Source organism: Phocoena phocoena, chromosome 16 (genome assembly GCF_963924675.1).
Source record: "Phocoena phocoena chromosome 16, mPhoPho1.1, whole genome shotgun sequence".
Lineage (NCBI taxonomy): Eukaryota > Metazoa > Chordata > Mammalia > Artiodactyla > Phocoenidae > Phocoena > Phocoena phocoena.
Window position 1 is genome coordinate 28,273,754 of NC_089234.1, and position 14,294 is coordinate 28,288,047.

Here is a 14,294-nt window from a genome sequence, read left to right on the forward strand (position 1 = left end):
TCAGACCTCAGTGACATCCATAGCAGTTGTGCAGATGGAAGTCCCCAGATATAACTAACTTTAACCAGACTCTGCTCAGGACTAAAGACTTCCAGGCTAAGACTCATGAGAAAACAGTATGTTGTATCTTTGTGGTCAAGGGACTAAGTTTCAATAATAATAACAAACATTTATAATGTATTAATAAGCATTTGTCACAAAGAATCTTCACAGTTACCTTGAAGGTACTGGGTTAATTCATATGGCTACTTTATAGGAAACCGAGACTTGCAAAGATTAAGTAGCTTGCTAAGGGAACCGGGAATCGAGCCCATGTCTTTAACTACTATGGTTTACTGTTTCCCACCTTGCACATTCAAAAATTGAAATGCTGTCTCTTAACTTGGGGGTGACCAGGCTCTGGAGACTTCATTTGTATTCACCAGCCTATCAAGAGAAATAATTTATAAAGTAGGAAGAAGAAAAGAGTGAGATAATAGCAACTGGTCTAGGGCCTGAGGAGAGCATGACTGCATGCCTTTTGGCATGCGTGCCAGAGAGCTCTGAACCTACATGTCCTTAGGAAAGTCAATAATAAAAAGCACTCTGTGGGTCTAGGAGTTGCAGGATCCTAATAAATGAAAACAAGGTAATGGTGACCCAGAGAGACTAAATCAAGATGGCAGACCAAGTACACATACCAACTTTCCCTTGTCCTTTAGATCTCTAAAAGTGAATGAAAAAATAATAATAAAAAATTCCAAGAAGAAAGAGTATTATCAGAAGGCCAGAAGGCGAGTAATTTTCTGGAAGTTGGAAAGCAGACGGATTACAGAAAGAGAGGAAACCTCTGTCTAAAATATGCTCAGGCAAGAATTGCTGTGCAAGTGGGCACAGTTCTGCGGGAACTCCAAACTCAGAGGCGTGGCCCGGGAGGGTGTCCTGGAGCACATGCAGGATGATGAATTAGGGACCAGCCAGATCACTGGGCCCCTGGGTCATTTGTGCTCAACAGGGCGGTGGTGACATTTGCTCTCAAGGTGAAGCACGAGGGTGAGCACCTAGACATGTCCTCAAGAGGGTGTTCATTTAATATGAGTATCTGAACTCTTGGGGAATGCCAGATACCTTGACGATTTCAGAGTGCCTGAAATGGAATCCTGAGGGAACTTTGGCTCAGCGCTACATCCTCAAAGCCATAGCAAGCCCCAGATTCTCCGTCACCTTCCATACATACAAGTTTTGAGATATGCTTGTAAACTGTTCTTGCATTAGATATACAGGTGACAGAGAACAAAACTCTCCCAAATTCCAGGTAGCAAAAATTTCTCAATAATGATACTTATTAGAATTAGTAGTGTTCCAGAGAAATATTATGTCTTCTATGCATAAAAGCAGTGTGCAGTGTTTTTAAAGGACTATGTGGAGTAATGGACTGGTACTGAGGGATGAAATTGGTATTCTTTTTTGTTCAATTGACCTTCTTTTTCAGGACTAATAATTCAGCTCGTGTTCTTACTATGTTTTTTTTTAAGTTCTAAAAGTTTAATGCTGTGAAAGACCTGCAGTAGGTGTGTATAGTCTTAATCAGGAAACTGTCCTTTATTTGCATTCACCAAATACAGCATTGGCTGTATTAATATTGACTTGATTGCTTTTCAATAGGTGTATTATTTGTATCAATTGCTAGTATGATGAAATTACTTATTTCTTGCAATCACTGACAGTTCCTCTTAAGGTCATCTTTTTCTGTCTTCATAAAAAGTATATCCAGCAATACAAGAAGTCCCTTGAAAGAGGCAGAATTAATCAGTTTGAGCACCAGGCTTTACCCCTCCAATCCAGTCCCATACAATCTCTAACCTTGAAATTTAAGGCATAAGATTTAAAGAACTTTGATACAGTATTTATCTAATCCTGATTGACATTATATTTAGTTGTTTATATGCCTCTCAATGAAAATTTTAAGCCTAATGAAAAGACAGATACTGTACATTAGTTGGTTTGTCATTTCCCACACACCTGGTATAGTATCCAACAGGTAGTAGACTGAGTAAATACTTGGTGAATTTAGTTTAACTGAATGAAGTTGAAGTTTCTGCTCTACCTTCCAGAACTTTCAAAGATCTCCTTCCTCCATTGTTACTTTGAACTTGGACTACTGGAGAGCTAAGGACTGTCAGTGCTGAGATGCTGGTCCCCTTGTCAGACACAGTCAGTGGTAGCAAAATAGTCCAGTGCTGTGCCAGACCCAAAATTAGGTTCTTTATTGTAGCTATTGCTCCTCCTTCCTCTTCTTTTTATTCTTCTTCTTTTTTTAAATAAGAAAATGTATGGACAAATGCCTAGCTATGCTTATCATGTGGTAGGCATTTAATAGGGGTTTGAGAAATTAGAAGAAATATAATTAAGAAGCACTTCTAATTGCAAGACTTAAGTATAAGAAGAAAGGGTATGGCTTTATTTATTTGAACTGTAGTCAGCTGAGGGCTCTGGTTTGTGCTTGGTGGTTTTAGAGCAGGATACACGTGACGGTTTGGTTTACATTCAGCTCCACCTTATGCATATAAGTGTGAATCTAGTTAGATCAACAGGGAATACATTGAATGGATTCAATTTAAGTATAGGATGGTATATAGATTTACATATAGCTCACACTTAAATATATATAGCCTTTATACTGTTCTTCATATTGCTCCTTAAAACTCTGGAATTATTACATCATGAGGACTCATTTCCTAGAAGCTGTATTTTTTTTCAAATCTGATGTTACCTTTTATAGTTTTCTATTTCCTGTAGGTATCTTTCAGCTTGTTTTTTATTTTCTTTACTTATGGTAAGAATAGTTATTTTATAGTCTGCATATGATAATTCCAAGATATTAAGTCTTAGTGGGACTGTTTTTGGTGTCACATGGTTCTTATTCATGTGGTCTAGACTCCTTGTGTGTCTGGTTACCTTTTACTGTGTGCTAGTCATAGTATTTGGAAAACATTAAGACCGGAGATGAAGGCACCTGTCTCCAGAGAGGATTTGCACTTCTTTCTGTCAGCTGCTTCTGGTCAGCTAATGTTTCCCAATTCCTGAAGGATAGTAATCTTTGAGATTCAGGAACAAGAAATTGGAATTCCTGAAATTATAAATTATTCTGTATTTTAAAAAAAACTTTTATTTACATGTTCTTAAGTAATAACAGTAATGACTGTAATAATCAACAGTGAACAATTTTCCTGTGTTAGGATTATACTAAAAGTGTCAGAGATTTTATGTATATATACACATATATATGAAATAAATGCATAAGTTTTTATTATTATGAACCAAAATATTATGAGATTATATATTTTAATGACATGTAAAATTCTCTACCTGATAATTAACTTTGAAATATTTTCTACTTTTTTAAAAAAAATTTTATTTATTTGTTTTTGGCTGCGTTGGGTCTTCGTTGCTGCGCGAGGGCTTTCTATAGTTGCAGCAAGCGGGGACTACTCTTCGTTGCGGTGCGCGGGCTTCTCATTGCAGTGGCTTCTCTAGTTGCGGAGCATGGGCTCTAGGCGCTGCAGGCTTCAGTAGTTGTGGCTCGTGGGCTCCAAAGCGCAGGCTCAGTAGTTGTGGCGCACAGGCTTAGTTGCTCTGTGGCACATGGGATCTTCCCTGCCCAGGGCTCGAACCCGCATCCCCTGCATTGGCAGGCGAATTCTTAACCACTGCACCTCCAGGGAAGTCCCTATTTTTTACTTTTTACTTTAAAATAATTTTGGATTTATAGAGAAGTTGCAGAAATAGTAGAGTTCCCTTAACCCTAATATCTTACATAACTCAAAAATATTTATCAAAATTAGAAAAATAACATGATACTAGACATCTGATAATATAAAACATTAAAATAAGGGAATATTAACACAAAATAAATGTTAAATAAAAATAATTTAAAAACTGTAAAATCATACCACAAATATTTAGTATTTAAAGTGATTTTTAAAACAAAATTTTAAATACACAAAGTATTAGTTGATCTTTATTTTGTGACTAATATTCCAGACATAGAAAAAAGTTTCCTTTGATGTTGGTTGAGTGTTAAGAATGTATCCAAAAACATCTTCAGATGGGGCCATTAGGGTACATGTTGCTTTGCATAAGCTCATAATCTTTCTTTTTTTTTTTTTTTTTTTACAGACAGGTTTTCTTTTTTTATTTTCTAGCAACTATTTGCATTGAATATTTCTGTTTTTAAATTTTAATGAAGTATAGGTGATTTACAATGTTGTGTTAATTTCTGCCATACAGCAAAGTGATTCAGTTATACATATGTGTGCTTATATTCTTTTTTAACAGTGAAAATATTTTGTCTACTTGCTCTGATTTTGACTTTGCCATTGGAATCAATATTGTTTTGCTAATTCAAATTTTAGACAATAAATTTGTGACAATATTCACATCTTTGAAAAATTTTTTAACTGAAATAATTAACATACAATATGTTAATTTCAGGTAATACAACATAATGATTCAATATTTAATATTCACATCTTCTCTGCATTTCTCTTGTTAAAATACTTACAAAGAACTATAACCTATAGCAAATACGAACACTGGAAAACACTGAGCAAACATTTTTGAGTAGTATTAAAATAATGGAACATTTGCCTCTGAGCAAGATTCAATGCTACACAGAATCATGTGTCAGAATTGCCAATTTAAGGACTTATTTTACTTCTAAAATTTGATATTTCTTGGACCATCACTTACAAGGTTTATATAAAATACACTGTGCAAATAAGCTTATTAGTATTTATTTTTATTTATTTTTGTGGTACGCGGGCCTCTCACTGTGTGGCCTCTCCCGTTGCTCCGGATGCGCAGGCCGTTGCTCCGGATGCGCAGGCTCAGTGGCCATGGCTCATGGGCCCAGCCGCTCCACGGCATGTGGGATCTTCCCAGACCGGGCCATGAACCCGTGTCCCCTGCATCGGTAGGCGGACTCTCAACCACTGCACCGCCAGGGAAGCCCCTTATTAGTATTTATTTTATTTGCAAGAGTGACTCACTGTTAGCGCACAGGGCCATGAACGCACGTGCTTTATAAACATATTCATAACATAGCAACAGTTACAAGCAATACTAACTGATTAGATCCTAGTCACTTTTCTCCTATGTACTTTTGTCCCGGTCAACCTTAATCGTTACTCTGTGGGTCAGTATTTTCTGCTCTTGCTTTCAACTTGACACTGGTAGATTCTTTCAAACCAGTAATGTCTCTACATTTATTGTTAAGCTTTATTCTCACAGAGAATTATAGTATTTTCTCCTTTTTTTTCCAGATTTCTCGGCTGATTTTTTCTTACGATTCAGAAATCGTTAAGATCGTAATATAAATTATATAAATATTATCGTAATATAAATTCCTTAAGGAACGCTAAGGAGGAATTCCCACATGGAAACGATATCATTCTCAGTCCACCTCCACCTTAAACTAATTTCAAGGCTTAAAGTACCTTGGACGGTGAAGGTATTAGAGCCCGAGATGTAATTTTTCAGGAGGGCTGGTCCAGTTCTGATTCTCTCTCAGGAGTCTCTGGAATCTTAGCTTATTTATAGAAAAGGTCTCCTTTTAGACTCCTTACCTTGCCTTGGGCTTTGGGTTATCGACCTCTTCTCCTCAGAGGGCCATTGAAACAAAAGCTGAGTTTTCTGGGACTGGTAGATGCCCCAGGGCATTGTAGTTTCTGTGGTTATTTACCTCTCTGGATTCTAGTTTTCCTTTTGGTTTTGGCCTGTACTCTACCATCTTGTCATTGATGATAGTTTTAAGATTTTTAAATAGTTCGTCTAACTTTTTAAGCTTTCTTTCTGTGAGATGGTTGGCCTAAACTTCAATTATTGGAAATAGAAAGTCCTTTATTAGTAGTTTTAGATAAGCTAGTGTTTGGCTATGTCTGAGAATTAGGAGTTTTAAGTCTGGAATTATCATGTAGAGTCAGGGTAGAATACTAGGAGGCATTTGTGAGTATAGTGTGTTGGGGAATGATATGTCATTGTAGGCTTCAGGATGATATCGAGTCAATCACTCATTCATCCAGCAAATGTTGGTTAAGTTTTTACCATGTGGCAGGCACTGTGTTAAGGGCAGGGTATATAGTAATAAACATAGATGTGTTGTCTGCCTTCCAGGAGCTTCTGGTCAGATGAATTGCTAATTAACAAGTAGAAGTCCATATCTAAAACACAGTACCTTACTAGTTTGGGAAAGAATTCTTATACCTGAGGCATTCCAAGGAGTCTTCAGAATAATAAATTGCTTAATAATTTAAGCATATAATAATAATTGAGTTCCCTGGTGGCCTAGCGGTTAGGATTCCGGGCTTTCACCGCCGTGGCCTGGGTTTAATCCCTGGTCGGGGAACTGAGATCCCGCAAGCTGCGGGGCATGGACAAAACAAAACCAAAAATGGTACCTTCAAATCTGATAAATAGTTTGGCTTCTGAAACAGTAGAAATATTCAGCATTAGTCCACAGACTTTTCAGATTTACCAGTACAAGTTACTTTTAGAAGCCCTTATTAGAACTACATCCTGTGGCCCTGAGAGAATCTCATTTTAGCATATCATAGTCCTTTTCTACCTCGAGGAGAGGTTCACATGCCTGAATTGGACAGTCAGGGTTGTACATTCATTTCTTTACTCAGCAAACATTTCTTCAGCACATAGTATGACCCAGGCACTGGCTATACACTGATTAATAAAAAGGATATAGTCATAGTATCATTCGTATTTGTGTATCTTTGAAACTCTAGTGATCATACTGATATTGACCTCTGTATTTAATCACACTGTCTCTCTGTCTTGCTGCCTTTGAATTATGGCCATAGTTAATTTCTGTGTGGGCCAAGACCCTGTTGTTCTAAATCAGTGCAGTGGTTGGTAAATTGTAGAGTCAGCCTCTTCCACATCAGGAACCTTGCTCCTAAACGTCTCCCCTTAAGGTAATGCCAGGAAGAAGGTTGGCCAGAGACACTCGGGGTAATTTTTAATTTGAATTTTAAATGACTGTTGCATATCAAATCAGAATATGTTTTTCAGGAAAGTAACATTTTCACCAAGATATTGGGTGAGATCTAAGGTCCACTAAAGAGAGCCATTAGGTTAACCAGTTGGAGAATGACTGATATGGAATAATAACATCTTTACACTGAAGTGATACATAATATTCCAGACAGATTTTTAAAAATTGAAAGTATGGTTTTTCTACATACAGAAGCAATTTATTATTCTGAAGACTCCTTGGAATGCCTCAGGTATAAGAATTCTTTCCCAAACTAGTAAAAGGTAATAGAGTTTAAAAGGTAAAACGTTTTGTGGTCTTTTAAGATATAAAAGTTCATGTAAAAGAAATAATGGTTTTTCTTTCTAGTTTGTCAGTATATAAGAAAAAACCCAATATCCTCGGCTTTTGTAACATCTAGTTCAGGGTGTTGGCTCAGTAAAAATTAGCTCAGTTACTTGTAATGGATTTTATCTTGGTATATAAATCCATAAAACAGCAACCATAGTCAGAAGCCATTCAGAGTCCATGTTGTTTCAGGACAGAAGCTAGTTTTCCTTTTAGGAGACAGGGTTTAATGTATGTCAAGAACCGTAGCTAGGAATGGTTAACTTATAATTAGCCCGTGACTCACTAGTCTTTGCAGTTTGTAGTGTGGCTTTGTGAACATTTCTTCACCTCAGCTCCAGGCAGAGGGGTGGAGAAACTGGAATAGCTCCAGGGACTTCAAGTATGGGTTTCAGATTTCACCCAGGCTTTGCAGCACTTAGTGAGAAGACCTGCCTCTAGCTAGCCTCCTGCCTCAGCCACAGGCATTCCTGCTGCCACTGGCTACCTGAGCGTGTTGACTACTACTGTTCACTTTACCAGATGTAGCAAGACACCAAAGATGAAAAACTCTGGGGCAGTCATTTATTCAATAAATACCGTTGAGCTCCTGCTATATTCCAGGCAGCGTTCTAGAGTTATAGCAGCGATCTCTGCCCCCATGGGGAGAGACAAACAATAAGTAAAAATATGCGTATTATTAGGAGGCAAAAGAACCTATGGAATCAGGGAAGTGACTTTTGAGTGAAGATCTGAATGATTGTAGGAAGCCAGCCAAACCATTTTGGGGGGTGGGGGAGATTATTTCAGGCAGCTAGACCAGCAAGTATAAGAGTGTGCCTGTTGTTTGAGGAATAGCAAGGAGGCCAGTTCAACTAGAGCAAAGGCATGGGCTTTGTAGCCCATCATTCGGAGTAAGACGAGAAGCCCCAGGAAGCTTCTGAGCAGGGGAGCAACATGATCTTAGAACTTTACAGAGTCACTCTGTGGCGTTGAGAAAAGACAGAGGTGCAGAGGCAGAGAGACCAGTTAGGAGGCTACTGTAATGATCCAGGCAAGAGGTGATGGTAGCTTGCACCAGGATGGCAGAGTGGGGTTGAGGAGAAGTGCTCAGTTATTTTGAACATCATATATAAGGTATATTGGAGTTGGAGCCAGTAGGACTTGCTGGTGGATTGGATGTGAGGTGAAATAGATGAAGATGACCCTGAGATTGAGCAACTGGAAGGACGAGTTGCCAGTAATTTCTCAATTAATGGTGAAGAGTGCAGGAGACGTTGGTTGGTGGGGGAGGTGGGACAAGGCAGAGGTCAACTGCACAATTTGATACACAGGCCAGAGTTCAGAGGAGTTAGGCCTGGAGACATAAATTTGGGACGAATGAATTTTGACAGCACATAGACATAAATTCTTTCAGCACATAGACATTATTTAAAGTCATGACATTTAATGAGATTACTTAAAAAAACAGAAAAAGTATAGATAGGGAAAAAGAGAAGAGGCCCAGGGAGTGAGCTGTCTGGAAGATAGGAACGGAAAGAGTAGGATGATGACAGCAATTATAAATAATTGAGCGCTTATACTTTGTCAAACAATGTGCTAGGTGCTTTTAGACACTTTTTCCAGTTCCCCAAATTGTCCACATCTGACAGATGAGAAAACTGAGGTTTGCCCAAAGTCTCACAGTTGGTAAGTGGGAGAGCCAGGATTCAGATTCAGGTGGGTTTCACTGCACAGCTTTATGTACATTCTCACTGTGCCACAGCGAAGTGGCAGCGTGTTTTGACTTAAGGAGGGATTGCTTGACCTCTGAGAGTGGGTGGTAGGAAGCAACAGTTGGAAAACTCAAATCTACAAGTGCTCAAGGTGGAAGGATCCCAACTGACTCTTGCCAACTTACTTCCAAAATAATTTATGCCAACAGTGACATTTTTAGTACTCTGATTGGTTGAAAACTATTTGCTAAATTACATATATCTGTGGATTTAAGAGCATATATGTATGTATTGACATATATATATTTAAAATATTTAATCCTTCCTCACAGATATACTTTATTTGTGGTACGTGGGCCCCTCTCACTGTTGTGGCCTCTCCCGTTGCCGAGCACAGGCTCCGGACGCGCAGGCTCAGCAGCCATGGCTCACAGGCCCAGCCGCTCCATGGCATGTGGGATCTTCCTGGACCGGGGCACGAACCCGTGTCGCCTGCATCGGCAGGTGGACTCTCAACCACTGCACCACCAGGGAAGCCCCAGATATACTTTTGACTGTTGGCTTATCACGAAGTTACTTAAGTTTCCAAAGTGTTTACTCATTCATACTAGTAACATCCCCAAACTGCTCACGGTTTCCAGTTTCTCTATTTGAACCCTCACCTAACTCACCTTTAAGTGCATCATAAGGTTTAAACTCTAAAACATCTTGAATGCTTCTCACAGCCCTGTCCATTTAGAACATCCTTCAAAGTATATCAGATCCCCCCAACACCTCTTATTTTCCTGTATTGCAGTCTTTATTTTTCTTTTTACAGTGCTCTCAGACTCTTTTCTCTGTTTCTGCCTTCCCCTATCCCAGTCAGTTGTCTTTTCATTAGTCCATAGTCTCTTCCTTTACTGGGGAACTTACTTTTTGATCTTAAGTATCTGTCTTCTCCCTCATTTCCAGAACCTCTTCCCACTTAGCTGGAGGCTGTTGCTGTATTGAGATCCCTCAAGTTACTTTAACCTTAATGATAGGGTCTTCTTTACAGCTCCTCCTAATTAACCCTTAGGCTGAGAGGCAGCTGCACTAAGAGTGGAAACCACATTCCTAGTCAAGGAATTTCTTGAATTCCTTCTGTGTGCTCGGTAACTGGGTACAAAGGAAAAGACCTGGGGCAGCCAATGTTGGGAATGTGGAAGACAAGGGAGATGAACTAGCAAAGGAAAAGGAGCAGCCAGTCAAGTGAAGGAAGAGCTTCAAGAAAGAGGAAGTGACTCTGTCCAAAAGCTACTGAGAAGCCAAGTAAGATGAAGTCTCAGAAATGACATTGGATTGGATGACCTTGTCAAGGGCAGTTTCAGTAAAGTGATAACAAAGGGATAAAAGCCTTATTGGAATGGATTAAAGATAGAGTGAGAGGTAAGGAAATAGAGGCATTGAGTATTTGGCTTGCTCAAGTCTTTCAAAGCAGAAGTTCTTTGTAAGATGGGAAACAGGACTTCCCTGGTGGCACAGTGGTGAAGAATCCGCCTGCCATTGTAGGGGACACGGGTTTGAGCCCTGGTCTGGGAAGATCCCACGTGCCGCGGAACAACTAAACCCGTGCGCCACAACTACTGAGCCTGTGCTCTAGAGCCCGCAAACCACAACTTCTGAGCCCGCGTGCCACAACTACTGAAGCCCGCGTTCCTACAGCCCGTGCTCCACAGCAAGAGAAGCCACCACAATGAGAAGCGCACCGCAACAAAGAGTAGCCCCCGCTCACCGCAACTAGAGAAAGCCTGTGTGTAGCAACAAAGACCCAATGCAGCCATAAATAAATAAATAAAATTTTTAAAAAGATAGGAAACATTCATAGGCTCATGAGACTGATAGTTAGAGGGGGCACACTGAAGTGCAGGAGAGGGAGGGCCTAATTGCCGAAACAAAGTCTTTGAGGGGTCAGGAGGGAGTGGATCAGTGAACCAACAGAGAGAGAGAGATTGGCCTGTTATCAGAGCAGAGACAGTTCTTCCATTCTAACAAGAGGGAAAGCAGAGCAGATGGGTACAGATGCAGGTAGGATGGTAGATTTGATGGTGAAAAGATGAAGAAACAGGCTTAGAGAGCTTAAGTAACTTTCCCAAGATTATACAGCTAGTTAGTGGCAGAGTCAGGATTCAAAAAAAAGCACACCCTGTGCTTTTAACTTGTAAGCTCTCCTGCCCTCTGCCTTGCATCTAGCATGTGCCCAATAAATATGACCACCATCAACTCATTAAACATGGGAGTACCTCTTGTGCCCCACGTACAGAGCTGTGCTGGAGATTGGACTTGGTCATTGCCCTCAAGCTTTCAGTGTAATAAAAGGAGGTAAACAAGTATAATAAAGTAACAGGTAAGATGAGAGGGATATTTGCATGGTGCTCTGGAAAATAGCAAGAACTATGGGAATCAGAGAGCGTCACTGGGGCAGAGTCTTAGAAAGTGAGGAGGAATTGATCATCAGGCCGGAGGAACCACATGGGCAGTTACAGAGATACTGTGAAAAGTTTAGGTAATTACCTGTTCTTACTAGATTTGTTTATTTTTTTTTTTTACTGTCTCCTCCCTTTTGTTCCTTTACCTTTCCTCTACTTTCTGCCTCTTTTCTCTCATCCTTCAAATCCTGCTGCCCCACCTTCACTTCTAGCATTATGTTCGGAGAATTTCTATCCAGGGATGGTCATTGTAGCTGATCAGCCACCCTATAGTAACAGTAACAAACATCATGGCAGAGTACTGCTCAGGGCTTTTGAAGAGGGCCTGTGGGATGTGACTGTTGTTTCAAGTGAAAGGGAAGATAACTATCTACAAAGTTGTATTTCACTAGTAGGACTAGGACTGAGAAAAATAAGAAAGTTATTTCTCCGTTATGCTCCTCATTCCCTTGGGCCACATTTCTTTGCACACAGATTTATCACATGAAAAGTGCAACCCATTCACAGCTTTTGATTAGTTCTGGGTCTCAGTAATGAGGCAAACCTGAGGCGGTTTACATTTTTATACAGACTATATCTTTAAAGTCCTGCAGGCAGTAGGGCTTAGAAAAAGAGAAAAGGGGGTGAGGTGGGGAGAGAGGAGCTCCATATTATAACCAGCTCTTCACTCTCCACTCATCCAAAGATCATTTCTTTTTACCTTTGTGTAACCTTTACTACTGGATTATTTTTATAACTAGTATCCTTCTTACCTGTAATTTATCCTCTTTTTATCTGTTCTCTTGGTCGATTTACTAGGTGTGTTTCTTATCATGCTAGCTTTATCAAAGACTTTAAGTTGCCAAAGGAAACTCTGTTTTCCATAACAGGGAAAGATAAATCTTTACTTTTAACTTAGAAATAAGTAAGATCATAGAATTTTAGATTTAAAGTGGCAGAGAAACTATTAACTTCTTCATTTTACACTAAGAAAACTGACAGCCAGAGGTTAAGCATAGCTACAAACTGGTTATTAGCAGAAATTGAACTTCTAGAAGCTAGCTGTCCTAATTCCTCCTCCCATGTGCCCTCTTTTACACTGTTCCTCTGTATAACTCATAGTCAAAGCTGTCCTCCCAAATTATGTTGTCATCCTGTTGGTTTGTGAACCAAACCACAGTCTTTATTGGGTTTAGGCAGTAGGTTTTAGATTATTGAGCCGGTTGATACTGGACAGTCTTTCTGTAATGTGCTGGTACAAGTGCTCATCGCAGTTGGGTGGTGAGGTTCAGCACTGGGGCAGGGTGGAAGTAGGCCAGGACTGGAGACAAAGAGGGAATGGCAGTGTGGGGCGAGGTGTGTGCACACTTGCCTCAGCGGTGGTCCACCCCTGAATTAGACCATGATAGAGTGTACTTGTTTGTTTACTTGGTTTGAGGGAAATTAAGGCTTTCCTACGTTTTTGAGATACTCCTCTGAGTCTAGTGCCGTGAAGTCAGACAGATCTGGGTTCAAATTATGGCCCCTTCTTGTACTAGTTTATGTGATCTTGGACAGGTTTTTCAAAGTCTCAGAGATTCTTTATCTGTGGTAAAATAAAGATAACATAATATCCTCCTTACAGTTAGTGAAGGTCAAAAAGCATTTATATCAACTTTCTAGCCCCTCATCCTGATCCTGGCACTTAATACACACTTGACAACACGGCAGCTGCCAGGGCTGTTGCTACTACTGCAACAGAACTATGGAACAAAAACCTTTGCATGGAAATCAGATTTAACAATCTAGAGGTTCATTCAGTAACTATTAGTGTAGAACCTAAAAGGTGCGTAACAGCACATTAGGTATTTGAGGAAAGGAAAAAGGAGTTGCGAGGAAAATAGAAGCATGGATTTTTAAAACTGGAGGAATCAACGATGTCATTGAGGCCAGCTGCCTCATTTTATAGATGGGTCGGTTGAGTCCCAGAGAGAATAAGTGGTTTACCCAAGAGTAAACATCTCATTATTATTATTATTATTATTATTATTATTTTTTGGCTGCATTGGGTCTTCGTTGCTGTGCACGGGTTTTCTCTAGTTGCAGAGAGCAGGGGCTACTCCTCGCTGCAGCGTGCGGGCCTCTCACTGCGGTGGCCTCTCCCGTTGCGGAGCACGGGCTCCAGCTGCGCGGGCTTCATTAGTTGTGGCACGCAGGCTCAGCAGTTGTGGCACACGGCCTAGTCGCTCCGCGGCATGTGGAAGCTCGAACCCGCGTCCCCCCCCCCCCCCCCCGCATTGGCAGGCAGACTCCCAACCACTGCGCCACCAGGGAAGACCAACATCTCATTATTGATAAAGCATATAACCCTGGTCTCCTTAGGGTACTTACATTGTTTCACAAATAGGGATTAGATAAAAGTTCAAGGATACTTGATAGATGACCAGATAGCTAAAAGAGTAATCTTACTAAAGACTCTCTTAGCATGTCACTCCCCTATTCAGAAACCTTCAGTGACTCTTTATTATCCATTGAATAAAATAAGTGGCATTCGAGTCCCTTGGGATCTGCTGCAACCTACCCCTCCAGCATGATCCCTGTTACTTATTCTTCAGAGTGTTCCCCATTACCTAGTTCTCCATATGTGGAAAGTCTTTGGAAACCCTGCTTATGCTTGAAGGCACAGCTCAAATGCTACCACTTCCATGAAACCTCCAGTTGTCCTACCAGGGACTTCTGCTTTGTTGCCATTGCCATTTGTGTTTGTCAAAGCACTTTTCACATGCAATCTTACTTTATAGTGTGTTGCTCCTGCAGGGTAAG

General features: G+C 40.3%; 1 protein-coding gene across 1 annotated transcript in view; it reads left to right on the plus strand.

The window, feature by feature from the left end:
- Nucleotides 1-14,294, plus strand: part of DNMBP (dynamin binding protein) — a 74,564-nt gene that overhangs the window by 11,635 nt on the left and 48,635 nt on the right. The gene's annotated exons all lie outside the window — the stretch shown is intronic.